General features: G+C 34.3%; 1 long non-coding RNA gene across 1 annotated transcript; it reads right to left on the bottom strand.

Moving 5' to 3' along the window:
- Positions 1 to 8630: 8630 nt before the first annotated feature.
- On the bottom strand, positions 8631 to 11206 carry LOC130052732 (uncharacterized). Its single transcript, XR_008801114.1, has 2 exons — positions 11021 to 11206; positions 8631 to 9115 (listed from the first exon to the last, which is right to left on the bottom strand). It is a non-coding gene; the product is annotated as an uncharacterized LOC130052732 (long non-coding RNA).
- Positions 11207 to 20815: the final 9609 nt, after the last annotated feature.

Raw genomic sequence — 20815 nt, 5'->3', positions numbered from 1 at the left:
TTCAACATGCAATTAAAAAAAATGTTTCGGTCGTCTATTTCTAAGACGAAGCCACACTTCAAACCATTTGAGTGTGATGCCTACCAGATTTTCAAATCAATAGGATGCTCTGTTGTTAATTAAGGCCAAGACGCTGTACATTGTTTGTTTTTCATTTCAAGGTGAATGGTAAATAAAATAGTTCGGGTTCGATATGTGTTGTTCTGCGTCTTGATATACAGTGTAATTCAATTATTGCAGAAATAATTTTCCTTTGTTCTGGAAGAGGTATCAGAGGATTATTTGATGTCTAGTGTAAATAAATATCAATGTTATATTTGAGCATACTGAGAATTTTCGTTTGAATGAGATAATCTAGTTTACAGTAATTTGTAGACTTCCGTTCAAAAGGCTAACTTTGGAATTTCATTTCATGGCCATTTAGTTCTGATCCACAGTCTGGAAGTTGCTGCCAGTGATCGTAAAATTACTCGACCTTGTTTCATGCACTGGTGGACTCCCTTTACTAATTTGAATTTTTCTTTCACGGAAGATAACCACAGATCTAATACACCAGGCTTAATGAATTTACATTTATTGATTAAATTATAATATAATTATTACATAAGTCGTATGCAATAACCAAAGTTATTATTGGAATTTCTTTTTGGATAATTACCTTCGTGTATGAATACATCACCATTGCCGTTCAAGACAGCGTAGGAAGTTCGAAGATGTTACTGAAACTGAATGTGGGTCAAGTACACATTTAGGGTCAAGTCTTCGAATGTTTTTTTTTGTTTTTTTTTTATCAAATTGAGAAGGTTTACGGATCTACTAAAGTCAACAGATTTATATGTCTACTAAAGTCAACATATTTATTGGTCGACTAAATTCGACATATTTATAGGTCTACTAAATTCGACATATTTATAGGTCTACTAAAGTCGACATATTTATAGGCCTGTTAATGTCGACATATTTACAGGCCTATTAAAGTCTACATATTGATGGATCTGCTTAAGTCGACATACTTAAAAGTCTTGAAAGTAAAAAGATTAAAAAGTCTTCTAAAGTCGACAGGTTAAAGGTATACTAATAAAGTCGACAGGTTAATGTATTTTGTGTACGCAGTTTTGTTTGTGACGCGGTCAATGTTTTCCACAAAAAACGTTGCGTTGATGCATTGTGACGTCATCAGTTTCAGGGGATATTGATACAGAATAAGAAAACCACAGTGTGGTGATCCGGAGAATCGGATCACACACTGTGAAATCCATAGTATTACCCCCTCCCCCCAAAAAAAACCCCCCAAAAATAAAAAAAAAAAACAAAAAAAAAAAACAAACAAAAAAAACAAACAAAAAAAAACCAAACATTAATGGGTATATAATAAATGTTATATAATAAATCGACTTGTCAATCTTTTCGACTTTTTAATTTGTCTTTAAAAAAAAAAAAAAAAAAAAAAAAAAAAACAAAAAAACAAACAACAACAACAAAAAACGAAACAATGATGGGTATATAATAAATGTTATATGATAAATCGACTTGTCAATCTTTTCGACTTTTTAATTTGTCTTTCTGTCAATCTCCTTTAGAAGAAATATGAATGAATGAGTTGATTAGCATTCTGATTAAATGTGGCTAAATATAGATATTATGTACACGATGTAGATCTGTTGCATCACTGGTTGTACTTTTGTCTACATCTGTACTTGAGCCAGATCGTGCTCTAATTGCATGTTCGAGCACTGAAGTGCACTCCCGAGAGTTGTTAAAAGTCACTCTTCTATAAAACAAAAGATAATGAAATTATGTACATGAAAAATAACAACTTATCAATATAAGGGTTACACAGTTCTTTCAAAGATAATACATCAATAAATATGAAAAAAGATCTCAACATTTTATTTGCATTTCTTCCAAATATCACCTATTTTGAACTGATAAATACATGCCACGTCTTATAGATCTGTGAATATCAAACAGAGGGCGCCTGTTCTTTCTATTGTCGCTCATTAGCCGATTACTTAACGCCTAAATTGCTTCGTTACCTGCCAGCTGCTTAAACAATAACATCCATTCAGTTACCTACGTAAATATTCGTGACATACATTTTTTTCTCTGTGGTTTTGAGCTTTCAGCACTATCCCATGGCGAAATAAAAGTGGTTTCATATTGTTTTTTCTAATTGACGGAGAATGCTCGTGTTCCCAGAAATTGTACGTTTTTACTCTTCTGACTACGTATTTCAAACAGTCGCGCTTCACAAGAAGTTCAATATACATTTTGATCCGCTCATTAGTTGTCTATCGTGATGTAATTAATTGATTAATTGGGAAGTACACATCCAATATCTCAGGGGGAAAAAATCTTTGATATTCTGAATATCCATTCCTCGTCAATGATTTATAATGTAAAGTGTTGAATATGTGCCTGTGGTATAAATGCATAATTAATCTTTATTGAAGTTGTGATTTTCTGATGAAACTCTTAATTTCCCACATAAAGAGTATCTACAATGCCATTAGAACTCACCCATACAGCGTATAATTTTGTGATATATACATTTCAATGCTAAAGTTTTTCTGGTAGACACTTCGATGTGTGTGAGTCTTTATGAGTATAATAAAGAGAGGCATCAATATTCCTCGTATGCATATATCTCTGCACCCAAATGTAAAACTATCATTTTCTGTACAGATTAAACATTCATCAGTAGTTTTTTTTTTTGGCAGTATTATATAACGAATCTTGACATTTTTACGCTTCTTGATTAGAACGAGATCATCCCACTCACTGGAATCGTCTACTTCAATGTAGTTCCTATCGGCCTGCCGTCTTTCCATTTCCTATTTGATGAGCATTTGAAGTACACCTCTGATATTGCCAATGCTCACTTTTGAATATGCAGATAAACAACTTGAAATAGACAGACCACATGTTATCAACTGTCGAATTAATTTCGTTTCTTGAAAATCATTTATTCTCCTCCTCTTTCTTCTTCTTCTTCTTTCCTCTTCTCCTTTCCTCTTCATCTTTTTTCCTTTTCTTTTCTTCTTCTTCCTCAATCATAGATCACAATTTCTCAAAATCAAACACAAAACTTTTCCAGAATAAAATCATAAGAATTAACTTTTGTGCTTAAATCCATTGTTTTCGGAAATGAATATTTGATCAGATCTCATATATTTAAATTGACGTCTCATTTAAAGCAACTGTCATTTACAAGATGTCATGCAAAGGCGACTGTATTGTATCTCTTAGTCTTAAATTGGATTGATTCCAGATTTTCCTCCAAATTTTGTATTTCACTTTAAATAATCAAAATCTACAGTCTAATATGTTTAGAAGGTTTCACAAAAAATTAAGGTTATTCACCATGACAGAAACTCATTGTGGAGAGTTTATTATTTGTTTTGAAAACAAAGATTGAGGTGTGTTATTGTTTACAGGGTTTTCAAAATAAATGGATATTGGTTTATAATATAGAATACTTTAGGTAAAATCTGTCATTAAAAAGTAAAATTTGTGATTGTACAAAATGAAGATGCTTTAAATTACAACATTAACGTTTTACCGGTTTGTTTGTTCACATAAAAAGAATCGAGTCTTTGTTTACATAGCACAAAATCAAAGCTAAAATATTGCTCTTAATCTTGCATTCAGACGGTCCAAATGTTGGTTGTCAACATTAAATGAGCTATATTTTTATTTATTTTTTTAACATAAAAAATGAAAAACATTTCTTTTGATAAACGTGAACCAGTCCCTTTAGTACTAGATGGATATTATTTCTTGCACCATAGTTTGACGTGCTTTCTTTTGTTAAAAGTGTGGGTTATCTGTACATAACCAACAAGATTTTATGGGGTAACTACTACATACTATTTTTTTTATCTGAGAGAGATGTACATCAAATTCTATACTTTGACCCACCTATTCTATTTTGATTGTAATGTATACATGCATGGCTATGAGAAGTGGTTGCGTGGGAATGGTCATCATCAGTGTGAATAATCAGTATATAATCAATCTCATTCGAAACACATATGGGCAACTGCTATGGAACACTCCTATTTGATTTTTATAGAATTAGCCAGCGGTTGTATAATCCATCGAAATATATCAACTACCTACTACTTTTATTGTTAAGGGCTAAGGAAAAATACAATACAAGTGGGTGAGTGCGTGTCTACACTTTCCTAGTATTAGGCGTGTTTCTGATTACCAACTCTTTAAAACATGTAATCCCTTTTTTTCGTGTTTTACGAAAATAGAAAATTGTTTTTTAAGGATCAATACAGTAATGAATATTCACTAATAATACGTTCTTTATTTATAATGAATATTCACTAATAATACGTTCTTCATTTATAATGAATATTCACTAATAATACGTTTTTCATTTATAATGAATATTCACTAATGATACGTTCTTCATTTATAATGAATATTCACTAATAATACGTTCTTCATTTATAATGAATATTCACTAATAATACGTTCTTCATTTATAGTGCGTGGCAGTTTTAATCTCTATTGACTTCAATGTCCAGAGCGAATGTCATATGCATATTAATTCAGTTATTAGATGTGTACAAAGTTCATGGATGAAATAGATTCTCTCTCTTTCTCTCCGTATCAAAAGAGTATTAAAAGGGTAAAATGAAGTGTAAAGTCGAGTCAGTCATTCAAAATGTAATCAAAGTAGTATCAAACATTTTATTTAACTTGGAAAATGCATTAGCCAATAATGATCCAACATAACATGATCAGAGATTTATTGCAAGTTCCTGATGTCAACGAGTTCCCACAAAACGAGAAATGGCCGACACAAAAGCTCCCTGCTACAGGAGGATACCTTTCAAGTCAACTGGATAATTGATATTCTACGGAGATCAGGTGTGTTTTCTTAAACACTTCCTTTTTAAAGTCGTGGGTTTTATAATTTTCGTCAATGGTATTCCTTTTTCAATCAGCATGTCCTTGAAATATGCAGTCAGCAGTCCGTTATGTCGGAAGCTTTCTTTTGTCGACTGGAAACATGGTGTGGAAATTCTACAGCGTCTCACAGTCTTAGATAAAGATAACTTCACTTTCTCTCTACATGTTCATCTTTGGTCAATTAGTGCAGGGCGGTGTTGTCTCCGTGCTTCATCACGAATCAATGGCGTCAGCCGGCAAATTGCAAAGTGTCAAAAACATTCCCCAGATTGATTGATACACTTATGAAAAACAATCTGCAGCGTGTGGTATCGAAGGACATTGGTCGAAACTGCTTTCTGAGACTGACAGGGACTTGAGAAGTAAAGATGAGTTTCTTTATCTTAGGTTAAGAACACTGAAAAAGACAGGAAATAGATAACATACTATTGACTCGAGAATCGTTCATATGCACGCAGTATTGTACATGTATATTTATGTTTAATTAACCCAGTTTACTTTCATTTTGAAAGCATAAAGTTTTACGTTAAAGTGGTCTTTAATCACGGGAACCCTTTAATGTAAAGTCTACTACACATTATTCACATTTAATTTGTCAGCTCAGAATGTTCAAATTCTTTTATTTTTCTAAATCAAAGAAATACTTTAAACATCATGTGTTGAACATTAACATTTTAAACATCATGTGTTGAACATTAACATTTTAAACATCATGTGTTGAACATTAACATTTTAAACATCATGTGTTGAACATTAACATTTTAAACATCATGTGTTGAACATTAACATTTTAAACATCATGTGTTGAACATTAACATTTTCGTTTGAAAGAAAATCATGAAATAAGGCTGAAATCCAACAAACTTTAAAAAATATGGAATGATAAGTTCACCTCCATGAACCTCGGATGCGAATATAACTTCTGAATTTTCCAATATAAGACCAATATTTTACGCACTTGAAAGTACAGTATTTATATTTTTAAAAATATAAATAGAAAAAAATAATATTAACTTCTGAATTTTCCAACATCGGACCAAAGATTAAATTTGAAATTTCCAAACTGATAGGATTTGTTATCATCTTTTGGTCGACGATTGAAAACTTTAGTCTTTTATCACTTTCGAATAGGTCTTGCACTATAGATGCAAACAAAGATGACTGACCAGGTATCGTCTGGTAAGCTCTAATTGTTTTTAATCATTCACTTTACACAAAATTGACCGACCGGATACCATTTCGTTGGCTATAATAACTGTTTTAGATGTTTTGAGTCATTCAGTGAAATATTTTTAAAGTTATTGACATTTTTTTCTCAGGTAAATATAGCATTGTATTAACTGAGACAAATCTCCATAATCGTATAGTGGAAATGTCGCATTTAAAACCTCAGTATCTCAGATCATTTATTTTAGATTTAAAAAATAAAATAAAAACGAGATAATTACATAGTTATTATGATATGTCATATTGTAATATTTATATTGTTTGTTTTCTTCTTTTAAAATTTATAATGAAATCCATTGCTTGACATTTGCAACAATGAAGTTACATTTTGCTTTATTCTTGTTAGATCCGGGTTTTTAGTGTTGTCTGTCCATATATGAATATACATGTATACATTCCACGAACTACGTTTTGAACCAACAAATAAACAAAGGTGTTACAAGTGCAATGGCGTGTAAATCAACTTGCACTTCAGTAAAAATAAAAAATAAAAAAAAAAGAAAAGTTCATTCTTGTCATATGAGTTCAGAATTTTTCCTTTGACTATTTTCCTTTACCTTTGTTCAAATATGGAACTCATTACCAAATATGGAGACAAGCTAAAGTCAAGGTCAGAGTGAGTTTGAATAATTTACAGGTCAGTGATATCTATATTTTACGTACTTGAAAGTATTTATATTAAAAAAAGATACAGAAAGAATAAGTTATAAATGTCTTTCTTTGGTATGGAGGTCGCAAGCATTACAGAAGAGAATTACCTAACTCGCTAACGCAGGTGAAATATTGTTTTTTCCTGCAATTTTTGTGACCTTCATCTCCCGTTTATTAGCAAACCAAACAAATCATTATATCACTTGAATAACGATTTACATGTACATCGTAGAGCTCGTTATAACGACTCTCAACGAGATAGTATCTCGGATTTAGTATTTTGTTATGACAAATTGTTTTATTATGATTGAATAATTCCTATCTCTCTAATTGGCTGAGATCCAACAATGTAGAGATCATACTACGTTATGTTTACCTGCACGTGACCTTCCTGGTGAACATCAGGAATTATTTTTTCCACATAGGACCAAAAAATAGACCTTCCAGGTGAACATAAGGAATTATTTTTCCCACAAAGGACCAAAAATAGGTCGTTAAAACTTACAATTAAAGCAAAGAACAATCTTGAAGGGTTTTTTAATCATTTAATCATATAATAAAACAATTATTGCTGTTTTTTGAGGTCAATACGATGATTTAGCCACATTCGAAGTACAGTTATCTACCTTCGGGCTCGGTGAATATTGTACTCCTCAGGTGTCTAAATCATCGTATTGACCTAAAAAAAAACCCAGCAATAATTGTATAATATCGTTATAACAAGTTACTTATCTCTTTATATCCTTGAATAATCATGTAATTCAACAATACAGACACGTAGAATCATATTGTTTTTACATTGATCAATTTCAGCTATTTTCATATTCAAGTAAAGAGATATTGGGGGACCCCCCCCCCCCCCTATTCTCGATCGCAATAGTGAATGAAAAGAAAGTTAAAGATGATGAACGTTGCGGCCGCCTCCCTTTCCCTTTCCGACGATTTAAGAAATGGAAGTCTTGGAAAATCTTTAAGATGGTGTTAACGTATAACCGTGATTTTTGCTGTTTTTATTTATTTATTCATTTAATTTTTTTTTGCGGGTATATAATTTTGGCTATCTCCAAAGATTCACAAAAAAGGCTCCATCTAAGTACGTTAGTATACAATGTATATATAAATAAATAAAAACGAGTTAACCTAACTTTTACCTACCAACATTAATGATATCATTATACATGTACCCTATAGACCGTAAACCTAAATCCGTCAAATTTTTTCCCGCCAAAAAAAAAGCCGGCTATATGATAGTTGATGATGATGACGTTAATACCCGGAGGGATACCAATTTATTAGCTTGTCAAGAAAATTTGAATAAGTTAACTTCCGCCCACCCACCCACCCACCTCCCATCCCAGCACACACACTTTGAAAAACGATGCTACGCACCTGCGACATAAGTGTATCGGGGTTATATTGTAACGTTATGTTAATCGTGTTGATGAAAAGTCAATGGACAAGTAGACTGATAATATATACCAAAACTATATTGCCAGATTGTATTAAAATATAAAGTTATCACAAATTTGAGACAGTGATATATAGTTTATCACCTCCATCATGCAGTCTCTGCGCATTGTAAAGCTCAGGAAATTCCCGTTCCTTTACCTCTCTTTTATTTCAGTTGTCACATTATAGAGGATGTACATATCGTACCCTGCCACCTTAAATCGAAATTACAAAAGCATAATCAATTTCAACAGGTGTAATCAAAGGTCACAGAAACCTGTTATTTTCGTCTTGAATACACTGAAATGAATCACAAATATCTGCAACATACAAATTTGATGATATTAATTGTAACTATTTCTGATCCTATAGGTTGATGTTGGTGGGACAGATCCAAATAAAGTTTTCGCGTAACTTATTTTCCTTTTTTGTTTGTTTGTTTTCATGAATTATTTTAAATTTCATTTTATTCGTTTATTTTTCGAGTTTGTAAACAGCAATCTGATGATATGAAAATGATGAATTCTGAATAATTTTAGCAAATTAACTGCGAGTCCTCCGCCATCACCACATTTGTTTCATCACAAAATAGAAGTCATCGTTTGTAAACCTGTAAACCATGCAAATTGATCCCGAATCCTAATTTCACATGCAGATATACTAGTTGAAGTCAATGGTTTATTATCACATTCTGGTCTTGATCTGTTTCCCAAGCTCAATTTCAGATTTATAGACCAGAGCCCTGAATAGTATAGAAAATCCACGCCCTCTCTGGAGATCCTAAGCAATCGCACCCCCTCTGGGAAATCCTAGGAATTCGCACCCTCTGAAAAACCCGGAGTACGGGCCTGATCTTTGGCTGAAAAAGATATAAATCAAAGCTAAGGCTGAAGACGGTGAATATCATTATTCCGAATTAATGTAACACTTGTTCATCGATGTGTATACATGTATATACAGGGCACTATGTCTGCATGATAAGGTGTGCGGCGCGGATGAAAAGACAGAGGAGAACTTGCTTCGTTTTCGATCATTTACCGCTAGAACTGTACGTATACACATGGCAACAACATACAAAAGTGTTGTAACACAAGACGCCATAGTGTTTGTAATGCCAAGGAACAATTCAACGTAGAATTGGACATAAGATGTTATATGGCATGAAACGCCCGTTAAAAAGCAATAGATTCGATCGCGAATTGAATAATGACATAATATGGTTATTTGTCAAATCAAGGAAGTGTATAATACCTTTGCTTTTATTTTGATTTGTTGATATATACAGGTTCATACAGAAGTAATGATTTTGAAAGGGGGCCCCGAAAATATTTTGAAGGGAACTAAAACAACAATATTTGTAGCATGGAATAAATAAATAGATGAATTAAAATGAGTGAGAAATAAGCAATCAACCCTCAGCACCCCATTCCATCCACACACACAAAAAGGAAGAAAAAACAAAACAAAAACAAAAATCATAAAATTGGGTCTGATATAAACATAATATAAAGTCTATTAGCTACAAAAGATAACGCATTACATTATGTACTTCATCTGAGTTAAATATGTAGTGTTTTTATCAAGTGATCTTGAAACTCGAGAACATAAAAACACATTAAAACAAAACACGGCAACGGACTTATCTATTCATATTATGGTTTGTCAAGTTTATTTTTACCCTACATCGGAAAAAATACGTCTATATACACAGAATATCGTTTTGAATAAAACTAACCGGATTACATAACAATATTAGAAAGCCAAATATATGACGTCGATCGCTAATGTTCTCAATCAAATTATGGTTACAACGATTCTACGAGATCATCCGATTTTTTCATCAAATATTTATCAAGAACAAATATCTTGGAGAACTATCAATTTTTATCCTTTTTCCTGCATGTAAACATTATTCGCAAACGCTCTTTTCGTATTATTGATTAAAATGCTACCGAATAGGTCGTTGATCGACTGATAAAAACCTCCGATCCCTTCGTAAATTCTTTTTAAAAAATCGAATTACTGTCCGTTCAACTGGGCTAACTAGTGGTGTGAGACCGTGCAGCCTTTACTCACATTGGAATAATTGGGAAGCATATTAGTATATCGCTAAAGGATTCCGGAATACCCCTGGGTAGGGATATAAATCGAGAAAACTTTTATATTTGGCATTTTAGTGATTGCTTATCTCTCAATACGACATTTAATGACATAATGATATACACAATACTTAGATTGCATCTTGGTGCACCACAAAACCCAAGAGTTCAGTATGAAATTTAGTTCACAAGCGCGTCTAACCTTGTATGCAAGCACAACTATTTCGTTTTTTACAAGATCACCGGTATCGATACCCTGACTAATTGAAAATGGGGCTAAATAATTTTACATTCTGATCTAAAATCGGGGTTTTATAAATTATCGTGTTTGAAAATACCCCCAAATGATACACTGAGGTTAATAGGATTAATATCATCATTTATCATAATGAAACTGTGACAGGTTCAATAACATACATGGTTTTGGTGTTTTACTGAGGTAGTCATATTACAAAATACAATATAATAAATTTTGATATAAAGCTTTTGGAAGACACATTCATTAGAAACCCCAATCACGAACAGATTTGATATGAAATAAGTAAACCCATTTGATGAAAGAGTAGAACAGGACACGCCTAGTATACGTAAGCGATGTCATTTACCATTACATAGCAACATTTACCATTACATATCAACATTTACCATTACATAGCAACATTTACCATATCGCGATAGCTCAGTCTGTTCACTTCGTAACCGCGACGTCTTGAGTTCGAGCCTCACTCGTGTCACGTTGGTCAAACCTAAGACGTAAACATTGGTAGCGATTGCTCCTTCGCCACACGCTTATAGCATTTATTCGTGATAATCGCAGGTCTTTCGGGTACGACCTTAAAAACGGAAGTCTCTTGTCGCAGCAGGTGTTGGTCCGTTTAAGAATCCTCACTGCTACGGCCCTGAGTGCAAAGCATACATGTGTGTCTAAATGTTACGTCTCAACATCGGTGAAATATTCTCGACGGGGCGTAAAACAACACACAACCAACAAACGAACCATATGTAATAGTACATGTGGTTGTTTTATTGGTTTTTTGTTTCTTGTACTTTCACTGAAAGTCGAATAAACACCAGCCTGATTTTTAAGTAACAGAATTTGAGAGATCAAATTATCAAAGAGAAGAAACACACGCACCCTGCTTTAAATGGAAGGTTTGCATGAAAACAACGATACTAGATTGCTAATTGTGTGTAGTTGGGGTTCTGCAAATTATGCGATGTAAATCATAGTCTACAAATATCTTCAATACCCAGAAGAATTTCTTGAAGAGGAGGATATAAAGAAATTAGTATGATTGACCGGTTCTTTGCCCCGGGATTCGGTATCACAGTATTTGCCTTTCTCTTAACCCATCTACCGACAGAAAGATTTTTACCCTCTCGAGACGTAGCATCATGAGAGAGACAGTTCTCACATTGGTGGTGTGGTATTGCTATCATGCCATCACAAAAAGACCACGGGTCTTCTATTGAATATCTAGTAAAAGTTCAGGAGTTTTATCATGTGGAAGTTTCTGTTTCATGCAATATGAGGACTTGTAAATTTCAAATGTATTGTCTAACTTAAATTAAAGTCAAATGTTCAGAAAGTGGTAAAGTATGATCCGCCTATCAATCATGTACATTATCATTTTCTCAGAAAGATATATAGTATGATCCGCCTATTGTTCACGTAGATTATCATGCCCTAAGAAAAAGACAGTGCCATCCGCCCATTAATTTTAACAAAACTTAACTTACGACATGGACCAGACTAGCCGTTCGAGAAAATACGAAACGAATGGTTGGGAAATGCTTGCATGTTGTTACAATCATAAGTGGAAAACACAGAGGTTATCTTTATCTTGATTGTTTACATATTCCTATCTTCTGGATACACGCTTAAGTGAGTCAAGTGTTGTTTTCTGATTGAGTTCATCTGCCATTTGTAACTGTTACATTTCACATTTTGTCAAATCCGCAAGTGAGATTCGTTGACTATCGAATTTATCGGTTATATTCTCTTCCAAAGGGATATAATTACATCAAAACTCTTACTGCGATATCAAAACTCTTACTGCGATATATGATTTCTAAATATTGAATAATGTAAAGAAATAATCGGCAAATGTTTCAATTCTTGACAGCTAAATATGGTATATGATTTGAAATATCTTTCTCATGGATTTCTCAGTATGTTTATTGTCCTTTGAACGTAAACGTCATTTTTTTAATGTCGAAGCAGACATGGAGTCGTCTATTTTCTAGGAGAGAGATGTATTTTGATATTTGTACTTTAAGCCCACAAACATAAAAAAACCCCACACCATTTGCCAAGAATAAACAATATTTGGGGAAAAAACCTGATGGAGAACGAAGGTCCTATTTGTCCTAATCTGAAACGGTAAACAGATTTTTACTTCAACAAAGCATATGATAATTGCAATATTTCCCAGATTCTGTGTAAATTATAGAGTAACACTTTACGCTCAGAACGAACTCTCCAATTTCATTTTTGTATTTTTTCTACAGAAGGCTTGAGGTATCTCTGAGATGTTGGTTGCGCTGTCTCTAGGGAACTTCAGGGTGTCAAATTGTCATTAACGTGGACTCGTCACAACTTCAAATGGGCGAAGAGGATTTAATCGAATGGTCTTCATCCCGTTCGTTTTATACCATCCTGGCTCTTATTAATTTAAGGAGGGCTATTCTACATTGATTTCTAGACGTGTTGTTTACTCTTCTCTTATATTTCCACAATTCTTATACTCAAATTGTAATTAAAAAATCTTTTCTGGATTTTGTTTTCAACCTCTTGTTGCTACACATAGTATGGACACCCTCAGGAACTGATTTTTTTTTTGGTATAAAAATGTGATGGCTGAATTTAAAGTAGTTGGAGGGTAAAACAAATTGTACGATATTTACTAATACAATGTATGCATAATCATATAGTTGAGTACGTGTATTTTACAGGGACATACAGTTACACTTCGGTATCTCGAATTTATACTGCTTCCCTAGTGAGCTAGTTTTTCTAGTGATGTGGTAGAGTCTCTATCTTGATTACACAAGTTAAGCAACGATGAGCGTGATCAACACTTGGCTGGGTGATCTCTACACGTTACAAATTGGTGGCAGCGTAGTGACTCTGGTGTTTGGTAGGAGACCTGCTTCAGGTAGAGTACGAACGTGGTTTCGTCCCGGTACAACGGTGGTTATCATCGGAAACGACGTATGCCGTTGATGAATAGGTGCCAAACATTCAGAGAGAACTCACGACCGCTCCCGACGCGGGAGGGGGACGTGTAGCGGACAGTATATAGGGAACTTATACTGCCTCGCTTAGGAACTAACTTCTCTAGTGATGTGTAGAGTCCTTATCTTGATCGTGATCACGCAGGGTAAGCAACGGCAAGCGTAATCAGTACTTGAATGGGTGACTGCTACACTTTACAATATGTCAAAGTGAGTTGGGAGTCCAAATGCACTTTCTTTATCTCAATATCTCGAACCCTCGGATATTTCGGGAGTTTTTTCTTGGTCCCATCGTGTTCGGGATAACAAGGTTTTACTGTAATTCCAATACGGTATTAACGCTGCTTTTGAATGCTAAGAGTGCTTACTCACGCTCTCAGTGTCCGTAATCTTACCCTGATCTCATCCTGCTGAACAATGCTACTTTTGTCCTAATGCTGGTAATGCTACCGGGAACTAGCACTAATGCTAGCCGGACCCTGGCCAATTTTAAATCATTCAGCATTGCTTGTTTTACTGTCGGAATATTACCTGCAGATTTTAAAATTCAATTTTTAAACTAATCTTTTGTTTGTATTTAACAAAATGATACTTTCTTTTCTATTTTGTGTAAATATTACAATGTGTGCCTATCATGAATGCTGATAAGTGCTGTAAAATGCCGATTTATTGATATTAAATTGAATAGAACCTGCTACGAATGTTGAGTTTGCATGATGACAATGTTGGGACGTGCTGGTTATTTGTGGACAATTAACGATAATGCTAGTCTTCACACCAGACATTGTACCGAACCAGTGTAATGTTTTACCGAACCAGTGTAATGTTTTACCGAACCAGTGTAATGTTTTACCGAACCAGTGTAATGCATGTTTTGTACCAATTTTATCAAGAAAAATTATCGGTCGTATCTTAAACAATCAAGACTGCTGAGTGCAAAGTGTATATGATACATACAGAATATTTTCAAATACTCAAACTAACCTATTGAAATAAAAATAAAATTCTGAAGACGTGCCTTGTTAATTTTCAGTGGATGTGGCATGAATGCTATGTTGTTTAATTGTTTATTAGTTTAACGTCACTTCCAGAGTTTTTCACACTTATTGAGACATTACCAGATGTAGGTGAAGCACCACGCATTTTGAACTAAGTATGACACTAAGGGCTGTCACAGTAAGGCCTCGTTTAAATTTCTTTTCAAACCATATTTCTTTAATAAATTTTTGTCTCTAGCTGACGTGTCTCTTGATGATTTTGGTCATAGATTAAAAAAAGAAGATATTAACAAATAACGTTTTTGATTTTCATATTTTTTTTATTCAAAACATTAAAACATCTATATGAGTCTTCTAGGCATGTTTTATTACACAGCGATATCGCGCATCAAATCACAATGAAATTTGGACCCTAAAATATCTTATTTGTAACGAGCACGTTTTTTAATTATTCTGGAAAAACACATAAAAACAAATCATATAAACTAATTGATAGCTTGCACCACGCTTTCGATGGTCAAATGATGGAAATTTTATTTATTTAGATAGTGAATATTTTATTTATTTAGAAAGTGAATATTTTATTTATTTAGATAGTGAATATCTTATTTATTTAGATAGTGAATATTTTATTTATTTAGATAGTGAATATTTTATTCAACAAATATGTTACATGTAACGACAAAGTGACCACTCAAGCTTAATGACAAACGGGGTGACTTCAGCTTCCCATATTCATGTTGCAACATTCCATTATCATTTGCAAATGCTATTCATGTCTTGCAACTGATTAAATACGTACACATGTAAGAACATGTTCTGAGTATAATCATTTTTTAAAGTCGAGGCAAGCTACTGACAAATTAGGGTTTGAACAATTTTGTTTAAAGTCAGCATTCAGCAAGTTCTATGGTCCTTATAACGGTCGATCAAATTTACAAATACAATCAGTCATTAGCACTGGTATTAAACTGATGATAGTAACGATCGTTACTATCATCCCAAGATGGCGGAAGGAAATTCCGGAAAGACCACGTTTACTTATTATATCTATTTGTATTGTTTATTTGCGAATGATATGTAGGTAAGAAATACCATATACTAGCAACAACTACGATCAGGTGTTATTTTTTCTTTTATACGGCTCATATGAACAGAAAATTCGTCGTTGAAAAAACAGCGAGGATGATAGTAACGGAATGAATGCTGATAGTAACGTAAGAACTTTCGTTACTATCATCCTCGCTGTTTTTTCAACGACGAATTTTCTGTTCATATGAGCCGTATAAAAGATAAAATAACACCTGCTCGTAATTGTTGCTAGTGTATGATATTTCTTACCTACATATAATTCGCAAATAAACAATACAAATAGATATAATAAGTAAACGTGGTCTTTCCGGAATTTCTTTCCGCCATCTTGGGATGATAGTAACGATCGTTACTATCATCAGTTTAATACCAGTGCATTAGGTCGAGTGTTGTCTGACGTGTTCCATGCCCATCGCTAGGCCGTTCTTAATCTACAGATTACTCCGTTTACCTGATCAAGATATTCGTCTCACGGCGGATGTGACAGGTCGACAGGGAATGCTTGCTCCTCCCAGGCACCCGATCCCGCTTCTGATGTGACCTGGGGTCGGTGTTTGCCATACTCTTAATTTTGTATTATTTATAGGAGTTATGAGATTGATCAATTTTAGATACCTTTACTTTTTCATCAGACTTTATATGAGATGATTTTTTAAACGTGTCATTAAATAAAAATGTGGCGTAGTGCTAACTAGCGATTCACCATATGATATATATATATATACAAAATAAAATTGATATATTGCATGATGTTGACATTTGTCAATAATCTCAAAGAGTGCCTGAACAAAAGTAAACCTTTCTTAGAAAACGGGATAATTAGCGTCTGTTAACAGTATGCGTGATCACGGCCACAGGGAATCACTGTTTGTCGGTTTAATTGCAAAAAGACAGCATGTTGGAAAAATCAGCATTCAACTAGCGGTCCCCTCAACTTAAATAGCCTGAAGTCGAATAAATGGATTTGTCACCTTTCGACACTTTCTCAATTAGAGTTTCCCTCTAAAACATCTGATTAATCAAGTCAACCGGCACGGCGATTTCTGATCCTGGACTTAATAAATAATCCAATATCATTGATAGCGATTCTATTTGTTTCCAAGCTGACATTTCAGTGAGAACTTAAATACCATTAATCGCAGAGCCCGATGCACGGAGAGGCACCAGTAAGCATATTATTGCCCAATTAATCTGGAGCGACAGCGTCAACACTACATATTGATTGGGATGAAATGGAGGCTTTAGGTATAATGTGAAGGCGGAAGTTTTTCCGAAACTGTTGATATAACACGTGAGAATGTACATGTACGTCTAATTAATAAGTTTTTCAATTAAACATTAACTTACGATCTTTTTTATTAGGAGTAATATGGTGAGAAGGTTATATTTCATACTTTTACGCTTTGACTGCTTATCGGTAGGGATATCAGTCGGAAGGGGAAGTATCAGTTGAAGTAGCCTAAGGTAATTTCGGTACGAACAGAATTCCTCCTCATTGCTTAGTGCGCTTCCTTCACAACTAGAAAGTCCTGGATTTAATTCCTGATCCCGGCGCCGTGTTAGTCCTAAAACGTTCAACATCATTAGCTTTGGCGTTAATATTGAACCGTTGTCACTATAATGAACCCTCACAACTATGACCTTGAACACCATAACCTTGAGCACAATACATAGGTCAAAATTGATTACTTCTCTCCTAAAGCTATAATGACGTCTTGATATGGGTCATAACTGGAATGAAACTTAAAAACAACATGACATACAAACAATTGAAACATAACAAAAATTCATACAGCTTTTTCATCCCTAAAGTAATATATTGGCGTTTATACTTTATGGATAAACCTAATTATTTTGTACAGGCACATAAAGTGTTTCACATCCAAAGTCCGACAACTCTTCTTTCGGAGATTAGATCGGGCTCGGTTTGTCCGTCTTCTGTTTCCTTTTGTTTACGCATCGTTTCAAGTATCGTCATAAAACCTTAGCAAACGTCAAAAAATTTCATTCCCACCCTCCTCCTCCCCAATTTCTCTAACATCACTGGCAACGTTGTAATGCTATGTACATGTAATTTATGATGTGTTTTGGGGTGGTTGTTTCTGGTCTGTTAATAGCGCCATGGCGTGGAGTATTGTTGATTGCGTTTCGTTGGCCTGTTTGGTCTGGTTCTCTTCCCAAAATCCCGTTCGCACACTCTAAATACATTCAAGCCTACTTCGATTGAAAAAAAAAAACCCAAGTTAACTCGGGTTCATTTAAATGCACGCCATGCACATGCGCAAACGAATTTGCAATAGAACGGATTTATAATTGTCTTGAACTCAAGTTATGGTATCACAGAATTGATGCAGAATAACGCAGTCAGAAACATTCTATGTTACCTATCTCGTCTGCCGACACCAGAAAAACACCATCCTACGCGGCATTTTCGAAAATAAATTACCCGCAAACAAGACTACCCTCAAATCCACGTGTTTTTCACATGTGTGTAAACAGCCGGAGTACACCTCAGGAAGTAGCCTCAGCTACCAACAGCAAATAGTTCCTTTGTATACACTTGGTTATTTCTACAAATTACACAAAATATCCTAATCAGGCGTGCAAAAATTAAGAGAAAAGAAGAAGAGGAAATGAGAAAAATCGCGCAAGGAAAAAAATATTTCTTTAAATATATGGAACTATAATTGACTAAGTTCATTTTGATTGGACAATTACCGGTGTGATACCTTATATCGCATGGAATAAAAAAATGGCGGCATCGGGAATTACAAAGTTTTCTTCTGTTTAAGGGTAGACAACTTATGTTTAAGTGTAGATAACTTATGTTAAAGGGTAGACAACTTATGTTAAAGGGAAGACAACTTATGTTTAAGGGTAGACAATTTATGTTAAAGGATATACAACTTATGTTTAAGGGTAGATAGCTTATGTTAAAGGGTAGACGACTTATGTTGAAGGGTAGACAACTTATGTTTAAGGGTAGACAACTTATGTTAAAGGGTAGACAACTTATGTTAAAGAGTAGACAACTTATGTTAAAGGGTAGACAACTTATGTTAAAGGGTAGACAAATTCAAAATAATACTTTTCAGTTATTCCTGCAAAGCCTCTTATTCCTAAACCTTTGCGCTTTATATATAAATAATACACGTCAACACTGCAGCCACGTGGATCGGACCCAGGTAACAACTTCTTTCTATTACCAAACTTGAAAAAGGATATCTGTGGATGCTAGTTTCGGTCTGACGAAGAAGTCGTGACGGTAGTTGAGGAGTATGTCAATGGAAAGGACCCTGACTTTTTCAGTTTTGGGCTGATGGCACTTGGACACCGTTGGTCTAATTGCATCACACTAAAAGGCAATTACTACGAAAAAGAAGAGGTGGATCTCAACTGGAAATAAGTAAGGCTGGTTACTTATTGACTCGCCCTCGTAACATGCGGTTAAATCGAGTATCGAATTACCTTTGACAAGTTTCTCTCTTTCGCCTGAAATTCTCGCATTTCTTTTTCTTAATTCGTTTTTAAACTGAATTTCTAAACTCATTAAACCATACATGTAGTTCTTTTACAAAGACCACTGCACCAATTGGAAATATAGAGAAACTTAACACCGTTATCTCGCATCCAATGTAAACAAGATGTTCTTGTACCGGGACAAGTATCGCCGCCTAGCGGGAAACAGGGGAACGCAACTCACTTCTATCTACCATTGGTGTGAAACACATCAGACTGCATTCGACCTAAAGACAGGTTGTATTTGCAAATAAGATTATTATTATTATAACGATCATAGAATTTGCGAAATGTTGACTTTTTAACAATTTTACTAACCCGTAAATAGAACATAAATATGAGAGGCATAATTCACCAGAATGCATTTTAAACGCAGATATGCTCTAGAAGCATTGCACATAATGATTGACAAACACAAACCATACTCAAATTCCGGAAAAAATAAATTGAAATTCAACTAATCAACTAGCCGAAAAATAAAATTAGTGATCATGTAATAAGCACTATACATGTGCATAAGATATTCCGAGTTGCCTAATGTATACATGTACATATGTAGTTTGTTGAATTCTTTCATCCAGCGAGACGCAAAAAAAAGTTGTGTAGATTGCCCATAGAAAGATCCGCTTCCACATTTATGTAATCACCTAAATTGTGTGAGAGCGTAGGAGTACCTTCATGAATATTCAGGGATAAAAATATTTCAGACAAATATCGAAATTGGCGATATTCATCGTCAATTATTTTAAATCAAAGTGAAAATAAATAATGAATAACTATAAATCTGATTAAATATCTTATTTAAACAATGCCTTCTTGTCGACATTTCAATGCATACCGCTGGTCGACAAAAGAACGATCACTCATCAATTTTATCGTCTTCTTCCTTTAATGTATAGTACGTGTACAGGGGATATACACTCTGGCGTTCAGACCGACAGGAATTGGGGAGGACTGGAATGTGGTTCGTTCACACACTACCTAAAATGGCTACGATAACAAACCAATTTTTTTAAGCTGTGAGTTTTCAGGTTGTATGGGGCTTGAATGAATATTTAAAGGTATGCTTTGAACGTATTCATTGTATATAATACAAACAAAGGTCCTGAAACAAATTCATACAAATTACGTTCTCCTTATAACGATTAAAGGTATATTTGGACACACATATAGCGGGGAAATATGTTAGGGATTTTTTTAAATATCAGATTCATGAGACAGCGATGCAAGAATGCAGCGATACAAGGCCTCAACCGTGCGCATTTTTTCCTGTGTCATAAATTGAAGGTTTTTAATCTGTAGCTCTCTGATCTGTCCCAATATTTTCTCAGAGATCTACGGTTCTGCAGCTTGGCAGAACTATGGCATCCATGAAACTCATGTGCCCACTGAGTTTGTGACAAAAGCGATAAAACCTTGTTTACAAATGTAGCTGTAAGAAGAAAATGTTATGCCCTTCCGAGTGGGTTTCGCTGTCGTGATAAGTGTAGTCCTACTATGCACATGCGCGTAATTGTTTTAGGAATCCAAGATAATGGAATTACACGTGTAAGCATATAAATAATTTTTACGTATTGTATAAAAATATCATTTCGTAAGAAGATCATTCGAAAG

This window comes from Ostrea edulis, chromosome 3, assembly GCF_947568905.1.
Source record: "Ostrea edulis chromosome 3, xbOstEdul1.1, whole genome shotgun sequence".
NCBI classification, from domain to species: domain Eukaryota; kingdom Metazoa; phylum Mollusca; class Bivalvia; order Ostreida; family Ostreidae; genus Ostrea; species Ostrea edulis.
This window is presented reverse-complemented; position numbering and strand designations above follow the sequence as displayed.